The sequence below is a fragment of the Trachypithecus francoisi genome, unplaced genomic scaffold, assembly GCF_009764315.1.
Source record: "Trachypithecus francoisi isolate TF-2019V2 unplaced genomic scaffold, Tfra_2.0 Lachesis_group13, whole genome shotgun sequence".
Classification (NCBI taxonomy): Eukaryota; Metazoa; Chordata; class Mammalia; order Primates; family Cercopithecidae; genus Trachypithecus; species Trachypithecus francoisi.
The window spans coordinates 21,795,876-21,814,048 of record NW_022681458.1 but is presented as its reverse complement, the minus strand read 5'-3'; the positions used below and the strand labels follow the sequence as shown (position 1 = coordinate 21,814,048).

At 48.1% G+C, this 18,173-nt stretch overlaps 1 pseudogene; it reads left to right on the top strand.

Moving 5' to 3' along the window:
- The first annotated feature begins 15,017 nt into the window (after positions 1–15,017).
- Positions 15,018–17,529, top strand: LOC117094490 (annotated as a pseudogene).
- The last annotated feature ends 644 nt before the right edge of the window (positions 17,530–18,173 follow it).

Below are 18,173 nucleotides of genomic sequence, written 5' to 3'. Positions count from 1 at the left end.
AGCTACTTCTGCTTTCCCGCTCTCTCTCTCTCTCTTTTTTTTTTTTTTTGTCCGTGTCTTGCTGTGTCACCCAGGCTAGAGTGCAGTGGTGCAACCTCAGCTCATTGCAACCTCCATCTCCAGGCTCAAGGCCATCCTTCTACCACATCCTTCCACCTCAGCCTCCTTGGTAGCTGGGACCACAGGCGTGCACCACCATGCCCAGCTTACTATTATTATTATTATTATTATTGAAATGGAATTGTGCTCTTGTTGCCCAGGCTGGAGTGCAATGGCATGATCTTGGCTCACTGCAACACCCGCCTCCCGGATTCTAGCGATTCTCCTGCCTCAGCCTCCCCAGTGGCTGGGATTACTGGCATGCACCACCACGCCTGGCTGATTTTTGTATTTTTAGTAGAGACAGGGTTTCACCACGTTGGTCAGGCTGGTCTCCAACTCCCGATCTTAGATGGTCCGCCCGCTTTGGCCTCCCAAAGTGCTGGGATTACAGGTGGGAGCCACCACGCCCAGCCTTATTTTTTAAATTTTTAGTAGAGACAAAATCTCGCCATATTGTTCAGATTTGTCTTGAACTCCTGAGCTCAAGCGATCCACCCACCTCAACCTCCCAAAGTGCTGGGATTACAGGCCTGAGCAACCACCCCCGGCCTGCCTTGCATTTTCTAATTGTCTCCCTTTACTGGGGAAAGTCATCTGGCAGTGCCCCAGGTGCTGCTGGTTTGCAGATCTTAAGAAACCTGTCTTCCCGGCTCTACATTGCTTGGAAAGGATTCACCCGACCCTCCCCCATCACCTGACAACACAACACAATACCATGAAAGAACTTGTGATGGCAACTCTCTATCAACAAAACAGGCAAGGCATGGAAAGGAATATAGTGAAATATGACAAGGTCTCTCTTCCCAGTAGACTTGCCTTCTGGTTGGGAGAACAAGACTCATTCATAAAAAGAAAACTGGCTGCTTTGGGGAATAAGGTCATGGTCTCTACAAAGGAAGGGGCCGTGGTGACTACAGGACACATGGCAGTAGATTGCAGACCTTCCCTGAACCTCTTTTTCCTTATGCTCTCCTATCCTAGCAGAATGAATGTAGTAAGAGACTTGAGCTATCTTAGGAAAAACCCTAAACCTCTTTGACCTTCAGGTGCAGATTCTTCATTTGGAAAACTGGGATAACAACTTCAGATTGTATCAGATGAATTTAGAGATGTACCTATTCACATCAAGGCACTGTGTAAGTAGCTGTGACATTTATTTTAGTGCATATAGCACATCATGCTGTAGTTATTTGTGTACATGTCCATCTTGCTATTATAGATAGCAAACTATTGCAAGTAAGGACTGTGTCTTATTCATCTTTGTTTCTAGCGCCTACCATAGTGCTTAGCACATCTGGTTAGCATTTGCTAAATGTGTGTCAGAAGAATTGTTTCACTTCAGAGATGGTAGGCAGAAGAACGTCCCCCCCACAAAGATATCCACATCCTAATCTCCAGGACCTGTGACTGTTACCTTACATGGCAAAAGACTTTGAAGATGTTATTAAGGTAAAGATCTTGAGATAGGGAGATGATCCTGGATTATCCCAGGTGGGCCCAGTGTAATCTCAAGGGTCCTTATAAATGAAAGAGGGAGGCAGAAGGGTCACAGTCAAAGAAGAAGAGGTCAGACCTGGTGTGGTGGCTCGTGCCAGTAATCCCAACACTTTAGGAGGCTGAGGTGGGAGGATCACTTGAGGTTAGCAGTTTGAGACCAGCTTGGGCAACATGGTGAGACCCTGTCTCTACCAAAAAATTAAAATTAAAACATAAAGAAGAGGTCAAAAGTAAGTAGAGGTCAGAATGATGTGATTGTTGGCTTTCAAGAGGGATAGGGGCCGTGAGTAAAAGAATATGTGCAGCCTGTAGAAGATGGAAAAGTCAAGGAATAGATTCTCCCCTAGAATTTTCAGAAGGAAGGCAACCCAGCCAACATCTTAATTTTAGTTCTGTAAGACCCATTTTTTTTTTTTTTTTTTTTGAGACAGGATCTTGCTCTCTTGCCCAGGCTGAATTGCTGTGCTATCATGGCTTACTGCAATGTTGCTCTCAAATTCATAGGCTCAAGCAATCTTCCCACCTCAGCCTCCCTAGTAGCTGGGACTATAGATAGGCACCAGCACACCCAGCTATATATATACATACATATACATATATGTGTGTGTGTGTATGTGTGTGTGTGTGTGTGTATATATATATACAGATAGATAGATAGATATAGATATAGATATTATGGCTGGGTTCAGTAGCTCACACCTATAATCCCAGCACTTTGGGAGGCCAAGGTGGGAAGATCACTTGAGGTCAGGAGTTCGAGGCTAGCCTGGCCAACATGGTAAAACCCTGTCTCTACTAAAAATACAAAAGTAGGCAGGCATTGTGGTAGGAGCCTATAATTCCCAGCTACTCAGGAAGCTGAGGCAGGAGAATTGCTTGAAACCAGGAGGTGGAGGAGTGAGCTGAGATGGAGCCACTGCACTCCAGCCTGGGTAACAGAGTAAAACTCTCTCTCAAAAAAATATACATACAGCCAGGCGCGGTGGCTCATGCCTGTAATCCCAACACTGGGAGGCTGAGGCAGGCAGATCACTGGAGGTCAGGAGTTCAAGACCAGCCTGGCGAACATGGTGAAACTCGGTCTCTACTAAAAATACAAAATTAGCCAGGTGCAGTGGCACATGCCTGTAATCCCAGCTACTCAGGAGGCTGAGGCAGGAGAATCGCTTGAACCCAGGAGGCAGAAGTTGCGGTGAGCCGAGATTGTGCCATTGCACTTCATCCTGGGCAACAAGAGCAAAACTCTGTCTCAAAACAAAAACAAAAACAAACACACACACACACACACACACAGTATATATTTTATAGATATGGGGTCTTACTGTGTCGCCCAAGCTGGTCTAGAGCTTCTAGCTGTAAGCTCTCTCCTGCCTCAGCCTTCCAGACTGCTGAGATAGGCATGAGTCACTACACCTGGCCCATTTTGGGCTTTTTTTTTTTTTTTTTTGAGATGGAGTCTCTCTTTGTCACCCAGTCTGGAGTGCAGTAGTGTGATCTCAGCTCTCAGTGCACTGCAACCTCCACCTACCAGGTTCAAGCAATTCTCCTGCCTCAACCTCCTGAGTAGCTGGGATTACGGGTGTGCACCACCATGCCCGGCTAATTTTTGTATTTTTAGTACAGACAGGATTTCACTATGTTGGCCAGGCTTGTCTCGAACTCCTGACCTCAGGTAATCCACCTGCCTTGGCCTCCCAAAGTGCTGGGATTACAGGCATGAGCCACCATACCCGGCCCCATTTTTTGTTTTGTTTTGTTTTGTTTTTGTTTTTGTTTTTGTTTGACACAAGTTCTGGCTTTATCACCCAGGCTGGAGTGCTGTGGCACAATCTTGGCTCACTGCAACATTCATCTCCCGGCCTCTAGCCATCCTTCCACCATAGCCTCCTGAGTAGCTGGGACTACAGGTGTGCACCACCATGCCTGGCTAGTTTTTTTTTTTTTTTTCTTTTCTTTTTTTTTATTAGTAGAGACAGGATTTCACCATGTTGCGCAGGCTGGTCTTGAATTTGTGAGCTCAAGTGATCTGCCTGCCTCAGCCTCCCTGAGCACTGGGATTACAGGCATGATTCACCGTGCCCAGCCCACCTGGCTCATTTTGGACTTTGGAACTCCTGCCCTGGCAGATAACAAATTTGTGTTGTTTTAAGCTATGATTTTTATTATAATTTGTTACAGTAACAATAGGAAAATAATACGACAACAATAGAGGTGTGTAGAAGCTACCATCTTAAGATGGGCAACAAGCTCCCTCCAGTTCGCCACAGTCCTCATCACTCCTTGTGTCTCTCTGACACAGAACACACGTGTCTGTTGTCATTTAACTTCATACAATCAGCCCACGTTACACATTTATGATACCCTGGCCACTGTAGCTAAGAGTTTACAACCCTCGAGCATGCTTTCTAGCTGACAAAATGGAGAAGACATGGGTGCAGGAAGAAATGCTCAAGGTGGCCAGGAGCGGTGGCTCCCGCCTGAAATCCCAGCACTTTGGGAGGCCGAGGCAGGCAGATCGCGAGGTCAGGAGTTTGAGACCAGCCTGGCCAACATGGTGAAACCCCGTCTCTACCAAAAATCAAAAATAAATAAATAAATAAATAAATAAATAAATAAAATAAAATTAGCCGGGCATGGTGGCAGGCACTGTAATCCCAGCGACTCAGGAGGCTGATGCAGGAGAATTGCTTGAACCCGGCAGCAGAGGTTGTAGTGAGCCGAGATCATGCCATTGCACTCCAGCGAGGGCAACAAGAGCGAGACTCCGTCTCGAAAAAAGAAAGAAAGAAAGAAATGCCCAAGGCATGTTAGTGAAATACAGATTCTGCTTCTGATTGTGTGTGTGTGTGTCCTCAGGATGTATACAGATCCCCAGAATTAGGGCCATAAACTCTGGGTGAGTATGCAGGTAATGGTCCATTTTACCAGATTAAAAACTTTTAGACATTCACAGACATGTACAGAATCTAGAAAATGCTGCCAGATGTTGAATTACTTTTCTAATTCACTCTCCTGTTGAATTACTTTTCAGCCCATCTACCTACATGTGTACTCTCCCTCTGGGTCTCTCTCCCTCTTCTCCCTTCCCATTATCATCTCCCTCTTTTCTGACCCCTTCCCAGCGTCTCACCTTTATCTTGGAGCACAGCAGCAAGGTATTCAAAGTCTAAAATGTTTGCACTGACTCCATCTGGGAGAGGTAGAGCCACAGCCTTAGTGATGTTCATCCTTCAGTTTTTCCAGACTGGAGCATCTCCCAGCCATCTTCCTTCTCACAGCACAGCCTTTACAAAAGGGGTAGCCCTATTCATCACATATCCATGAATTCACCCCTCAATACTCTCCCTGCAGACTTGACTCACATGCCCTGCTGAGATGCCTTTGCCAAGGTCTCTAGTGGCCTGCCTCTTGCCAAATCCAAAGGCCACACATCTCCATCTTCATCTTTCTCAGCCAGTCACAGCAGCATTTCATGTGGTCGATTCTTCTTTCCTTCTTGAAATTCTTTTATCTTGGTTTCGATGACAGCACTGGCTCCTAGCTTTTGTCCTGGCCCCTCCTTCTTGGTGGCCTCTGATAGTTTAACTTTAAATGGTGTTCCCCATAACCCAGTCTCAGGTTCTCTTATTTCCTTCATTTATTTTTCTCCCCAAAGGAGCAATTGTTGAAGCCTGGTGATGAATATATGAGGTTTTATTATATTATCTCTACTTTTAGGTATATTTTTAATATTCATAATAAAAAGTTATTGTAACATTTTTGGAATTATTTAAAAAGGAATAGAACTAGAGTATATACACTCCCATACAATAGTGAAATAATAGGATAAAAAGAAATGAATGTCATATATATGCTGATGACTCAAATTTATATCTCCATTTCCGACCTCTCCTCTGAACTTCAGATTCATATGACTAATTATCTTCTTGACATCTCCACTTGAAAGCCCATTAGACAACTCAAACATAACACAGTCAACATGGAACTCTGTTTTCTACCCTCACCCCACTCCCTGCCAAAACTGCTTCTGTTCTAGGCTTCCCAGTCTGAATGATCATCTTCCTCTCAAGTACTTGAGTTAAAATCTTAGGATTGGCCACGTGCGGTGGCTCATGTCTGTAATACTAGCACTTCGGGAGGCCAAGGTGGGCGGATCACCTGAGGTCAGGAGTTCGAGACTAGCCTGGCCAACATGGTGAAACGCCATCTCTACTAAAAATACAGAAATTAGCCTGGTGTGGTGGCAGGTGTCGGTAGTCCCAGCTACTCAGGAGGCTGAGGCAGGAGAATCACTTGAATCCAGGAGGCAGAGGTTGCAGTGAGCAGAGATCACGCCATCACACTCCAGCCTGGGGGAAAAGAGTGAGACTTTGTCTCAAAAATAAATAAATAAATAAATAAATAAATAAATAAATAAATAGATAAAATCTTTATTTTAGGATCATTTTCCTCTCTCTCCCCTCTCCCTCTTTTAAGTTAGAATTTTTTGGCTGCAAATAATGGAAAGCCTAACTTATCAGTGGCTTGAACAATGAGGGTATTTATTATTCCACAAGAAATCTGAGTATAGGGCCTTTCCAGGGTTGATTCAGTCATGTCACCAATAACTCCAGTGTTTCTAACTTTCTGCTCTGTCATCCTCAAAGAGCGGGTGACATCTTCCCTCAGGAACACAAGATACAGCAGCTCTAAGTATCATGACCTTATATGACTCTGTCTTAAGGCAGGAAATGGGGGGCTTCCTCCCACATCGCTTTTTATCGGGAGAAAAACCTTTCCTTGAAGCGCCCTAGCAGACTTCCCCCTTCTATCTCACTAGTTCTTGCCTAAACCAGTCACTGGAGGGAGGGAGTTAAATGGCCATGGATGGTTTGGACTAACCTGTACACACCCCTAGGTCTGGGGGAAAGCCATCTTCCTTGAGCAAGTGCAAGGGTGAATACTCAAATAAAATCAGGACCTTGCCAGTGAAGAATTGGGGCAGGGGCAGGCAAGGCTGTTGAGAAGCTCTGCCACCGCCTACACTAGTATGTCCTTCACTTTACTGCCAACCCAGCTACTTCTCACCACCCCCTGCTACCATCCCGTTATTCCTAGATGCCTCCAGAAGCCTCTGAACTAGCTTCCTGCCTCTAGGCTTGAAACTCTAGTGCAGTCTCCACACAGCAGTTGCAGTCATCTCTCTGAAACACAAGCTAGCCAATGACGCTTGCTTCAAACCCTCCCGTTACACTTATATAAAAGCCATTCTCCTTCCAAGACCCTTCATCTCTATGATCTCATTTTTTTGCAGCTCTCTCCCTTCCTCACTCTGGGTTTTTGGACACACTGGGCTGGTTCCTACCTATGAATGTGTGTACTTGCTTATTCTGTCTGTCTAGAGCACCATTTTCCGGATCTTGCCTCCCTGACTCCTCACCATTCAGCCCTCAGTTCAAATATCACCTTCTGGCCGGGTGCGGTGGCTCATGCCTGTAATCCCAGCACTTTGGGAGGCCGAGGCGGGCAGATCACAAGGTCAGCAGATCGACGGTTAACACGGTGAAACCCTGTCTCCACTAAAAATACAAAAAATTAGCCGGGCGTGGTAGCAGGCGCCTGTAGTCCTAGCTACTCAGAAGGCTGAGGCAGCAGAATGGCGTGAACCCGGAAGGCAGAGGTTGCAGAGAGCCAAGAACGTGCCACTGCACTCCATCCAGCCTGGGCGACAGAGCAAGACTCTGTCTCAAAAACAAACAAACAAACAAACAAAAACAAATATCACCTTCTTATAGAGTGGCTTCTTCTCTGTTCAGTCTAAAATAGCAGCCCCTGCATATCTTTCCTTCCCATTATCCTGCCTTGTTTTCTTTACATGCTTATTGCTATCTGGAATGTTCTTGTTTGTTTATTGTCTGCCTTCCCTACGAAAATGAAAGCTCCATTTTATTTATTTTTGAGACAGGGTCTTACTGTGTCACCCAGGCTGGAGTGCAAGTGACATGATCCTGTCTCACTGCAACCTTGACCTCCTGCACTCAAGTGAGCCTCCCTCCTCAGCCTCCCAAGTAGCTGCGGCCACAGGCATGTGCCACCACACCTAGCTAGTTAAAAAAAATTTTTTTTTGTAGAGGCAGAGTCCCACTATGTTGCCCAGGCTAGAATGTAAGCTTCTTAAGAGCATAAACTTGCCAGGCATGGTGGCTCACACATGTAACCCCAGAACTTTGGGAGGCTGAGGTGGGCAGATCACCTGAGGTCAGGAGTTCGAGACCAGCCTGACCAATATGATAAAAACCCCGTCTCTACTACAAATACAAAAATTAGCCAGGCGTGGTGGCATGCGCCTGTAATCCCAGCTACTTGGGAGGCTGAGACAGGAGAATCACTTGAACCCGGGAGGTGGAGGTTGCAGTGAGCTGAGATAGCGCCATTGCACTCCAGCCTGGGCAACAAGAGCAAAACTCCATCCCCCCCACAAAAAAAAGCATAAACTTTTGTGTTCATCACTGTATCCCTAGCACCTGAAATGGTGCTTGGCATACAGCAAGCACTCAACATTTTTTGAAGAAATTTAAGAGTATTCACGGCCTCTTATGTTTTAACCCAGACGCATTAAAATGCTTTAAAAATCTCAGTCTTGGCTGGGCACAGTGCCTCACACCTATAATCCCAACACTTTGGGAGGGCAAGGCAGGTGGATCATCTGAGGTCAGGAGTTTGAGACCAGCCTGGCGAACATGGTGAAACCCCATCTCTACTAAAAACACAAAAATTAGCAAGGTGTGTTGGTGCGTGCCTGTAGTCCCAGCTACTTGGGAGGTTGAGGCAGGAGAATTGCTTGAACCCAGGAGGAGGAGGTTACAGTGAGCCAAGATCACAAAACTCAGTCTTTTCACTTTTCTTTATGTAAGGCAGTGCCATTAGCATAGTTTTCTTTTTGGGGTTGGTGATACCTAGGCTGACTCTGAGAGTCCAACTCCCAAGGCCAGTTGGGAGAAGTTTAAGTGCTACACAAGAGAGTTTTGAGCTCAGTGGGCCCTCTGGGCCCCAGATCACTCCATCTGGACAATAATTCCTGAGGTCCGTGGTTTCATGGGCCAACCCAGTAGAAGGCTGAGCTTTCTTATCTTCGATGTGTTGGGTGGCTGGGTCTCCTCTTTGGGCCTCTTTGTTCCAGGTGGGAGACAGAAGAGTTCTAACCTTCAGTCTGTAGCCAAAGCCAGAGTTAACCAACTTGAGATCATTCCCTAGCTTACTGGGATGAGAGGGGCTCTGAAAAAGCCCCTGTTTCAACTGCACTATGTAACACAGTGGCTGAAAATTCACATTAGCAACTACTTCCTGGATAGGGTTGCTATATAAAATACTTTTATTTGCTAAATCTGGCAGACCTAGTTCTGGTTTTGGCTGCTATCTGGAAGAGGGACTGGAGAATTGTACAACAGTCCCCCCCTTAGTTACAAGAATATGTTGTAGGGCCCCCAGCGGATGCCTGAAACTACGGATAGTACTGAACCTTATATACTGTTTTTTCCTATACATGCATACCTATGACCAAGTTTAATTTATAAATTAGGCAAAGTAACAGGTTAAGAACAATAATAGGCCAGGTGCAGTGGCTCATGCTTGTAATCCCAGCACTTTGGGAGGGTGAGGCAGGCAGATCACTTGAAGTCAGGAGTTTGAGACCAGCTTGGCCAACATGGTGAAACCCCATCTCTACTAAAAATACAAAAATTAGCCAGGTGTGGTGGCGTGTGCCTGTAATCCCAGCTACTCAGGAGGCTGAGGTGGGAGAATCGCTTGAACCCAAGAGGCAGAGGTTGCAGTGAGCTGAGATCACGCCACTGCACTTCAGCCTGGGTGACAGAGTGAGGCCCTGTCTCAAAAAAAAAAAAAAGAAAAAGAAAAAAAAAGAACAATAATGATATAGAGAAATAAAGCGATGATAATAATATTCTAACATCACTGCTCTTGAGCTGTGGAGCTATTATGAAGTAGAATAAGGGTTACATGAGCAGAAGCATCGCCACAGTCGATCTGATAAGGGATCCGGCTACCCAGTGGCTAATGGGTAGGTAGTCTCTACAGTGTGGATACACTGCACACAGGGATGTTCTAGACAGGATGGAGTAGGACGGCACTAGATTTCATCATACTACCCAGAATGGCGTGCAATTTAAAACTTATATATTGTGTTTTTCTGGAACTTTCTCTTTAATATTTTCAGACCATGATTGACCGCAGGCAACTGAAACTGCAGAAAGTGAAGCTGTGGCTAGTGGGGGGCTACTGTGTGGTGTGGTTTCCGGGCAACATGAGGGCCCATTTGAGGCTAGTGGCCATGCATTCAAAACATCAGTCGGCATGGTTCTGGATTTTTCTATGGCCACTGTTTAACTGGGTGAGTGCAGACACAGAGCTGGGGACAAAATAAATTTAACCAGGCTTCTGGTTTAGTCAAACAAGGATGCTGAAGCTAGCAGGAGGCAAGAGAGTTGACATGTACAGAAGGGAGTGACCCTGGCTGGCCATGGAACTGAAGACTGGGAGGAAGGAGATAAAGACCAAGGAGGGGCTGCTGTGGAAAGAGGGGAAGCAGAACCCGGGTCCCAGATGAATCTTAATTCCAGCACTAATTAATCCCCACGTGACCTCAAGCAGGACACTAGGTACTTCAATTTCCTTTTCTTTATCCTGGGAAAGGAAGGCCCTGCCTTGCCTACCTCACAGAGTTGTTGAGGGATTCAAAGGAGGTATGGGGAGAAGGTGCCTTAAGAAGCATAAAGCAGACTAGGTGCAGTGGCTCACGCCTGTAATCCCAGGCGTGGGAGGCCAAGGCAGGTGGATCACCTGAGGCCAGGAGTTTGAGACCAGCCTGGCCAACATGGTGAAACCGTGTCTCTACTAAAAATATAAAAATTGGCCGGGCCTGGTGGCAGGCATCTGTAATGCCAACTACTCAGGAGGCTGAGGCAGGAGAATCACTTGAACCCAGGAGGTGGAGGTTGCAGTGAGCTGAGATCGCACCACTGCACTCCAGCCTGGGTGACAGAGCAAGACTCCTTCTCAAAAGAAAAAAAAAAGATGCATAAAGCAGGATACAAATGCTAGAGACTAGCCTTTTTATTTCAGAATTTTGCCTAAGACGATCAGGAGACTCCTTTTCTGGGGACATAAGGCCAGGCTAGAGCAGCAGTGACTTGCCATGGGCTAGGAGGAGACATTTAGGAAGTGCCTTGAGGCCGTGCTCTTGCTTTGCCCTTGGAGAGCAACAGCCGTTCTGGACTAAACACTTAAGAAAGGTTACCTTGTTTAGACCTCATAATACTACCTCTCCCCATTCTCCAGATGAGAAACAGAGGAAAAAAAGAAGTTAAGTGCTAGTAGCTATTAGAGGTGGGATTAAAACCAAGCACTGGCCGGGCGCGGTGGCTCAAGCCTGTAATCCCAGCACTTTGGGAGGCCGAGACGGGTGGATCACGAGGTCAGGAGATCGAGACCATCCTGGCTAACACAGTGAAACCCCGTCTCTACTAAAAATACAAAAACTAGCCGGGCGAGGTAGCGGGCGCCTGTAGTCCCAGCTACTGGGGAGGCTGAGGCAGGAGAATGGCGTAAACCCGGGAGGCGGAGCTTGCAGTGAGCTGAGATCCGGCCACTGCACTCCAGTCCGGGCGACAGAGCGAGACTCCGCCTCAAAAAAAAAAAAACCAAGCACTAAATTGCTCGTTCTATGATATTCTGAGTTTTCAAGCAGGATGTCCTGAGGCTTGATCTCTTGGCTTGAGGACTCATCATTTCTGGATCATTGTAGAGATCTTCTTAGTCCCACCCACACTTGACTTACAGTCATCACCAACCCTAGGGCAGGGGAGTACAGGGTGGGGGCGGTGCTGGAGCTCAGGGCCTTGATTTCTAAATCGTCTTCCACCTGTGAAGTGCAGGCTTCATGGGATTGCATGACTGACAACAGGTACCATGTACCCAGGAGCCTGGATACCTGTGTGGAGTTACTAGCACTGGCCCCTCCTCTGCCCACCTCAGCTGGCTCCCCTGTTTGGGTGCAGGCCCAGTCCTTGCCTGGTGCTCCATGACCAAGTCAACAGGCCCTGCCCTCCCAGGCAGTTTCTAACAACATACACCCGCTGAAAGCCACCCAGAGAGTATAAAGAGGAGGCTGGCTGGCTGCTGCAGGCCTCTCACAGATCCATCCCTGCTCACTATCCTGCAGCAGACAGAGAGACAGGACCCCAGCCAGCCCCTGTCCACGCAGCATGGTGAGTAGAAGGGGCTTTTATAAATTAGGCACAGTAACAGGTTAAGAACAGTAATAGGCCAGGTGCAGTGGCTCATGCCTGTAATCCCAGCACTTTGGGAGGGTGAGGCAGGCAGAAAGCATGCAAGTGAGGGTCCCAGTGGGCCCAAGATATCTGACATGAAAGTACCTTGGGAGTCCAGATGTTGATGGGGCTACAGTATGTGGTGAGGTGGGGAGAGGGAAAGAGACTTCCAGATGTGGCTGTGGCCCCCAAGTGTGCAGGTGTAGGGGACATTGCAGGGGGTAGGGAAGGAAAGTTCGATGGTAACCAGGATGTGGGGCTGAGCCTAGGTTGAGGAGCAGGGCTGCTGAGGGGGTCTGAATTTAGGCACCGGGAGTGTGTGGAAAGCAGGACTTGAGCAGAAAGTGTAGGCGATTTCCTCTGCTGGCTGAGAATCTCCAGACCCTGGGCCTTGCCACAGGTTCACCGCTGAGCTCTGGTCCAACCTTCCCACCATGGGGACACAACCTCCATGGAAGCTTCTCCCCTCTGGTTCCTCACTCCACCCTGCCCATCTACTGCCTTTGTCTGACCTCTCATGTCAGTTACAGATCAGTGGGGAGAAGAAGGAGGAGGGAAAGGGGGGTGCTCCCATCTGTCAAGAGCTGGCTGTGCCTGGGGCTCATTTGATATCTTTTACCCACCTCCCTACCAGGCAGGATAGAAGAACAGTTAAGAGCATGGTTGGTGCCAGGCCGTCCGTGCTCTTAATATTCTTGGTTTTGCTCATGACCTTGAGCAAGCTACTTGACTTCTCTGAGGGTCAGTTTCCTCATCTATAAATTGGGGTAATAAAACTACCTACCTAAGGTGAATGTGGTAAAGATTAAATGAGATAATGTGTATAAAATGCCACCTTCACCTGGCACCTTATTAGTGCTTAATAAGTAGAACTAAGCAAAGTAACAACACAGGCCACTGGCTGTGAGATTCTTCCCTTTCTACAGTCATGAAAAAGGTGCTAGGGAAGCTGAGGTGAAATGACTTGTACTGGGTTGCAGAGAGATGGGGGTTTGAGGCCAGGTTTGTGTGACTCCAGAAACTGAGTTCTTTTGTTTTTTTTTTTGAGATGGAGTCTCATTCTGGAGTGCAGTGGTGCAATCTTGGCTCACTGCAACCTCTGCCTCCCAGGTTCAAGCAATTCTCCTACCTCAGCCACCCAAGTAGCTGGGACTAGAGGCGCCCACCACCACACCTGGCTAATTTTTGTATTTTTAATAGAGACACGGTTTCACCATGTTGGCCAGGATGGTCTCAATCTCCTGACCTTGTGATCTGCCCGCCTGGGCCTCCTAAAGTGTTGGGATTACAGGCGTGAGCCACTGCACCTGGCCAGAGGCTGAGTTCTTTGCCCCAAACCTGCTGCCTCCAGTGTGAGGCATCATTCCCCGAGGGGCCAGAGACACCTTGCAATGGGCTAGTAGTTCTGGGGGCCAGGACGATGTCTGGGTCTGTGGACAGAACTGGCTGCTCAGGCTCAGAGATGCAGCACCAGGCAGGTGATTGGTGAGCTAAGGCAGCTCCAGGATTGAACCTGGGATTTCTCCCATCCTTGAGGTCTCAGCTCAACTCATTATCTTTTTTTTTTTTTTGCAACAGAGCTTCACTCTGTCGCCCTGGCTGGAGTGCAGTGGTGCAATCTCGGCTCACTGCAACCTCCGCCTTCTGGGTTCAAGCAATTCTCCTGCCTCAGCCTCCCAAGTAGCTGGGATTATAAGAATGCACCATTTTTGTATTTTTAGTGGAGAGGGGGTTTCACCATGTTGACCAGGATGGTCTCGAACTCCTGACCTCAAGTGATCCACCTGCCTCGGCCTCCCAAAGTGCTGGGATTACAGGCGTGAACCACTGCGCCCAGCCTCAATTCATTACCTTCCCTTACTATGACATCAGGGATTGAGGGTAGGAAATTGGAAGGGGAACCCAACATGCACGGCACACCCTGGTGTGTGTTAGGCAGTGGGCCAGGCACTTTTCATGCATTCTTTCATTTAATTCTCATAGTTTTTCTAGGAGGGGGCTCTTATTATTGTCCACATTTCAAAAGGAGAACATTGACCAAGAGGTTAAGACTTTTGCTCAAGACAAGTAGAGAGGTAATGGGGCTGGAATACAGATTATTTCTGGATTAATCTCAGTCATCTAAAAATCATGAAAAGTCAGATCCTTGTGTTATATAAAAATAGTGAAGTGTTACATTTTTGGAGAAGGCATCCTCATTAAACAATTAAGAAATATTTCAGGAATGCAAAAAGGTATAAATAATAACATGATAGGCTGGAAGCGGTGGCTCACGCCTATAATCCCAGCACTTTGGGAAGCCAAGGCAGGTAGACTGCTTGACCCCAGGAGTTTAAGACTCCCCTGGGAAAGATGGCGAGACCTGTCTCTACAGAAAAATTTAAAACTTAGCCAGGCATGGTGGTTGCATGCCTGTAGTCCCAGCTACTCGGGAGGCTGAGACAGGAGGATCCCTTGAGCCCAGGAGTCCAAGCCTGCTATAGTGAACTATGATCACATCACTGTACTCTGGGTGACAAAGTGAGATTCTGTCTCAAGAAAAAAAGAAAAGAATAATGTGATGAACAGCAGCTATCAAGCTTGAGAAATAGAATCTGTCTCCAATTGCATCTATCTGCTTCCCCTGCCAGACAGCACCATTATTCCAAATTTGGAGCTAATGTCTCCTGTGCTTTATCTTTGCACTAATTTCCCTTGCTTCCCTCACCAATGACTCCTAATTTCTTTCTGGACACTGCGGGTTGATTATCTTGCACTTCTAGATTCATTCGATCCCTTCAGTGTTCCTCACTGAGACAGGCACTGAGCAAGAGTCTATAATCTCAGAACTGCCCACATCTTCTGCTTCCCCCAAGGATTTTGGCCCAGCCCCTAGAGCCAATGCCTGTTGCTCCTCAATGCCACCAGTAAATGCTTAGACGCAGGAGGTGAGGCGAGCAGAGTAGAGTCCAGGAACCTTGGCTCTCAGTCAAAGAGCCACTCAAGGAAGGCAGGCAGGAACCATGTCCAGGCATGATATTTCCCTCTGTGAAGGCCATTCTCTGCCCTTTGCCCACTCAGTGTGAGTGCATCTCAGTCCATGTAGGGCAGGCTGGTGTGCAGTTGGCAATGCCTGCTGGGAGCTCTACTGCCTGGAACATGGGATTCAGCCTGATGGGCAGATGCCCAGTGACAAGACCATCAGGGGAGGGGATGACTCCTTCAACACCCTTTTTAGTGAAACTGGGGCTGGGAAACATGTGCCCCAGGTAGCGTTTGTGGATCTGGAGCCCGCTGTGATCGGTGAGTGATGATCAGTCCCAGCCATGACCTTGTCCCTGGGTACCACAGCAAGTCTTACTCCATAACTGCAGAGCATGGCATTTGTGGTATAGCTTTTGTGGTATAGCATTTGTGGTATCTCAGGTGCTGCAGCCAATTAGAACTCCAGATGTACAGAATCACCGTTACTCAGCTCCTGAGTCTGTAGGCCACTCCACATCCCTTTCCTTATTGAAAAACACATCCAAGCAGCACAAACACATCCAAACAGTTAATAGCAGCAGCCTGAATGCAGAACCTGGGAGCTGGTGACCCCACTCCCTTCGGGTACCCTGGGACTCCAGCAGCTGTCTCGCAAAGGGAGGTGGAGTCCAAAACTCTGCCCATTGTGATGAAGTTTGAACAGGTACGTCCTGCCAGATCTTCTATCCAGAGCAGCTCATCACAGGCAAGGAAGATGCTGCCAATAACTATGCCCAAGGCCACTACACCACTGGGAAGGAGCTCATCGACCTGGTACTGGACTGGATTCAGAAGCCAGTGAGGAAAGGGCTGAGGGCTGGGGCAGGGGGAATGAATCTGAATTCCTGTTGTGAGGTAGTCTGGACACCAGATTGGGGAAGGACAGCTTCAGCCTCTGGGAGAAACACACAGGATCAGGACCAATGAGGAGAGGTCCTGCACTCTGATCAGGGGGGGCCAACTGTAGCTTCCAGCCTGGAGCTGGTGTCCCCTGCATCTCTGAAGTGGCTGGCCTGGTGCTTGGCAGGGTGCCCATTAAGGCAAACATGTTGATGGGCTGCCTGGCTAAGTTGTGGGGGTCCATAAGCATTGGGGTACCACCTTGTGTTACAAGGATGTGGGCGGAAGTCCCTGTGAAAGGCAGAGATTCAAAGAATGTCAGCCCAAAGCCTCTGTGATTGGCCTTGACTTTTACAAAGGATGGGGATGAGGTTCCTGGATTGTTGTTCTTAGTAGAGAAGCCCTCTAGAAACATCCAAAGTTAAATCAGCGGGGCATGGATATGATGCTGGGTGGAGTTGGCAAGTTATGACAACAAGATGAGGAAGCCCTGGAGTCCTGTCCACTGGTCAGCCTAGACAGGCAACTCCACCCATCGTCATACCCCTGTTTTCCAGCATACAACAGAGCTCTGTGTTAAGGACTTCAGGAGATTTCAGAGGAAGAGGGACAGGGAGGAGAAAGAGTAGGCCCTGGGCCCTCTCTCTGAGGATCTCTTTTGTGCTCTTGGAAAAGTCTTCCAAGGAGTTCGTGAAACTTTTGGGAATTTAAAACAGCACAGGTTGGTTCTTTCCTGTCCATCAGCTGTGCTCCATGCCCCACATTTCCCCTCCCCTTCCCTGTCTAGGCTGACTAGTGCATAGGACTTTAGGGCTTCCTGGTGTTCCACAGCTTTGGCAGGGGCACTGGTGCTCTGGCTTCACCTCACTCCTGATGGAGCAGCTCTCTGTTGACTATGGCAAGAAATCCAAGCTGGAATTCTCCATCTACCCAGTCCCCAGGTGTCTACAGCCATGGTCGAGCCCTACAACTATCCTGACCACTCACACCACCCTGGAGCACTCAGACTGTGCCTTCATGGTGGACAACGAAGCAATCTATGACATCTGCTGCCGCAACCTAGATATCGAGCGCCCAATCTACACCAACCTCAATCGCCTCATTAGCCAAATCGTCTCCTCCATCACGGCTTCTCTGCGCTTTGACGGGACCCTCAATGTGGACCTGACAGAGTTCCAGACCAACCTGGTGCCCTACCCTTGCATCCACTTCTCCCTGGCCACCTATGCACCAGTCATCTCTGCAGAAAAGGCATACCACGAGCAGCTGTCAGTGGCAGAGATCACCAATGTCTGCTTTGAGCCTGGATGGTGAAGTGTGATCCCGGGCACGGCAAGTACATGGCCTGCTGCTTACCACACCATGGAGACATGGTGCCCAAGGATGTCAATGCTGCCATTGCCACCATCAAGACCAAGAGCAGCATTCAGTTTGTGGACTGGTGCCCCACAGGCTTCAAGGTTGGTATCAACTACCAGCCTCCCACTGTGGTGCCTGGGGATGACCTGGTAAGGTGCAACGTGCCATGTGCATGCTGAGCAACACAACAGCCATTACCGAGGCCTGGGCCCGCCTGGACCACAAGTTCGACCTGATGTATGCCAAGAGGGTGTTTGTGCACTGGTATGTTGGGTGAAGGTATGGAGGAGGGTGAGTTCTCTGAGGCCCATGAGGATATGACTGCCCTGGAGAAGGATTACAAGGAGGTGGGCATGGATAGCGTAGAGCGGGGGGAAGAAAAGAAGTGGGGGATGAATACTAGGGGAATATTGCGTGTCTGTCCTACATAAAGTGCTGTGGCCTTATTGTCTCACGAATGTCTTTTTCTCTTGGGAAAAACCATGTGGGGAGGGCTTCTCCATGAGAGATAGGAACGCTGGTGTCTTAGCCTCTATTCCCCAGAAAGCAGATCTGATTTTAGATTTCATTACAGAGTGCAATTACAGTGAATAGAATGGGGGCCAAGGGAAGTAAGGCACAGAAGGAGGAAGAATTCACCCTAGAGAAAATGCAGCTGAATAAATGGCATCTCAGAACCATCCTTGGGTGAGTGGGCAGGTGAGGGCTGGGAGTGGGGTTTATGCACTGGCTCTATTCTTCCACTGGTTAAACCTTTGCCCCATCCAGCATTAACTCCCCTGCACTGGTGGATTGCACACACTTGGGCTGTACAGTCATCAGGAAACCCTGGGCAAGGAGGAGGTGCTGTTAAGTTGAACATATGTGAAGTCGGTGGGATCCCACATGGAGCTGCAACAAGACCCTAGTGAGGCCAGGAGGATCCAAAGTGATCCTTAAAGTAATCTAGTGCCCGCTAGCCCATCCTGAGATCTGGAGGCTTGTCTTCTCCAGGCAGGAGTTTGGGGTAATAGAGAGCCCTGATACTGGAGTTGGTTGAGGCAGAAG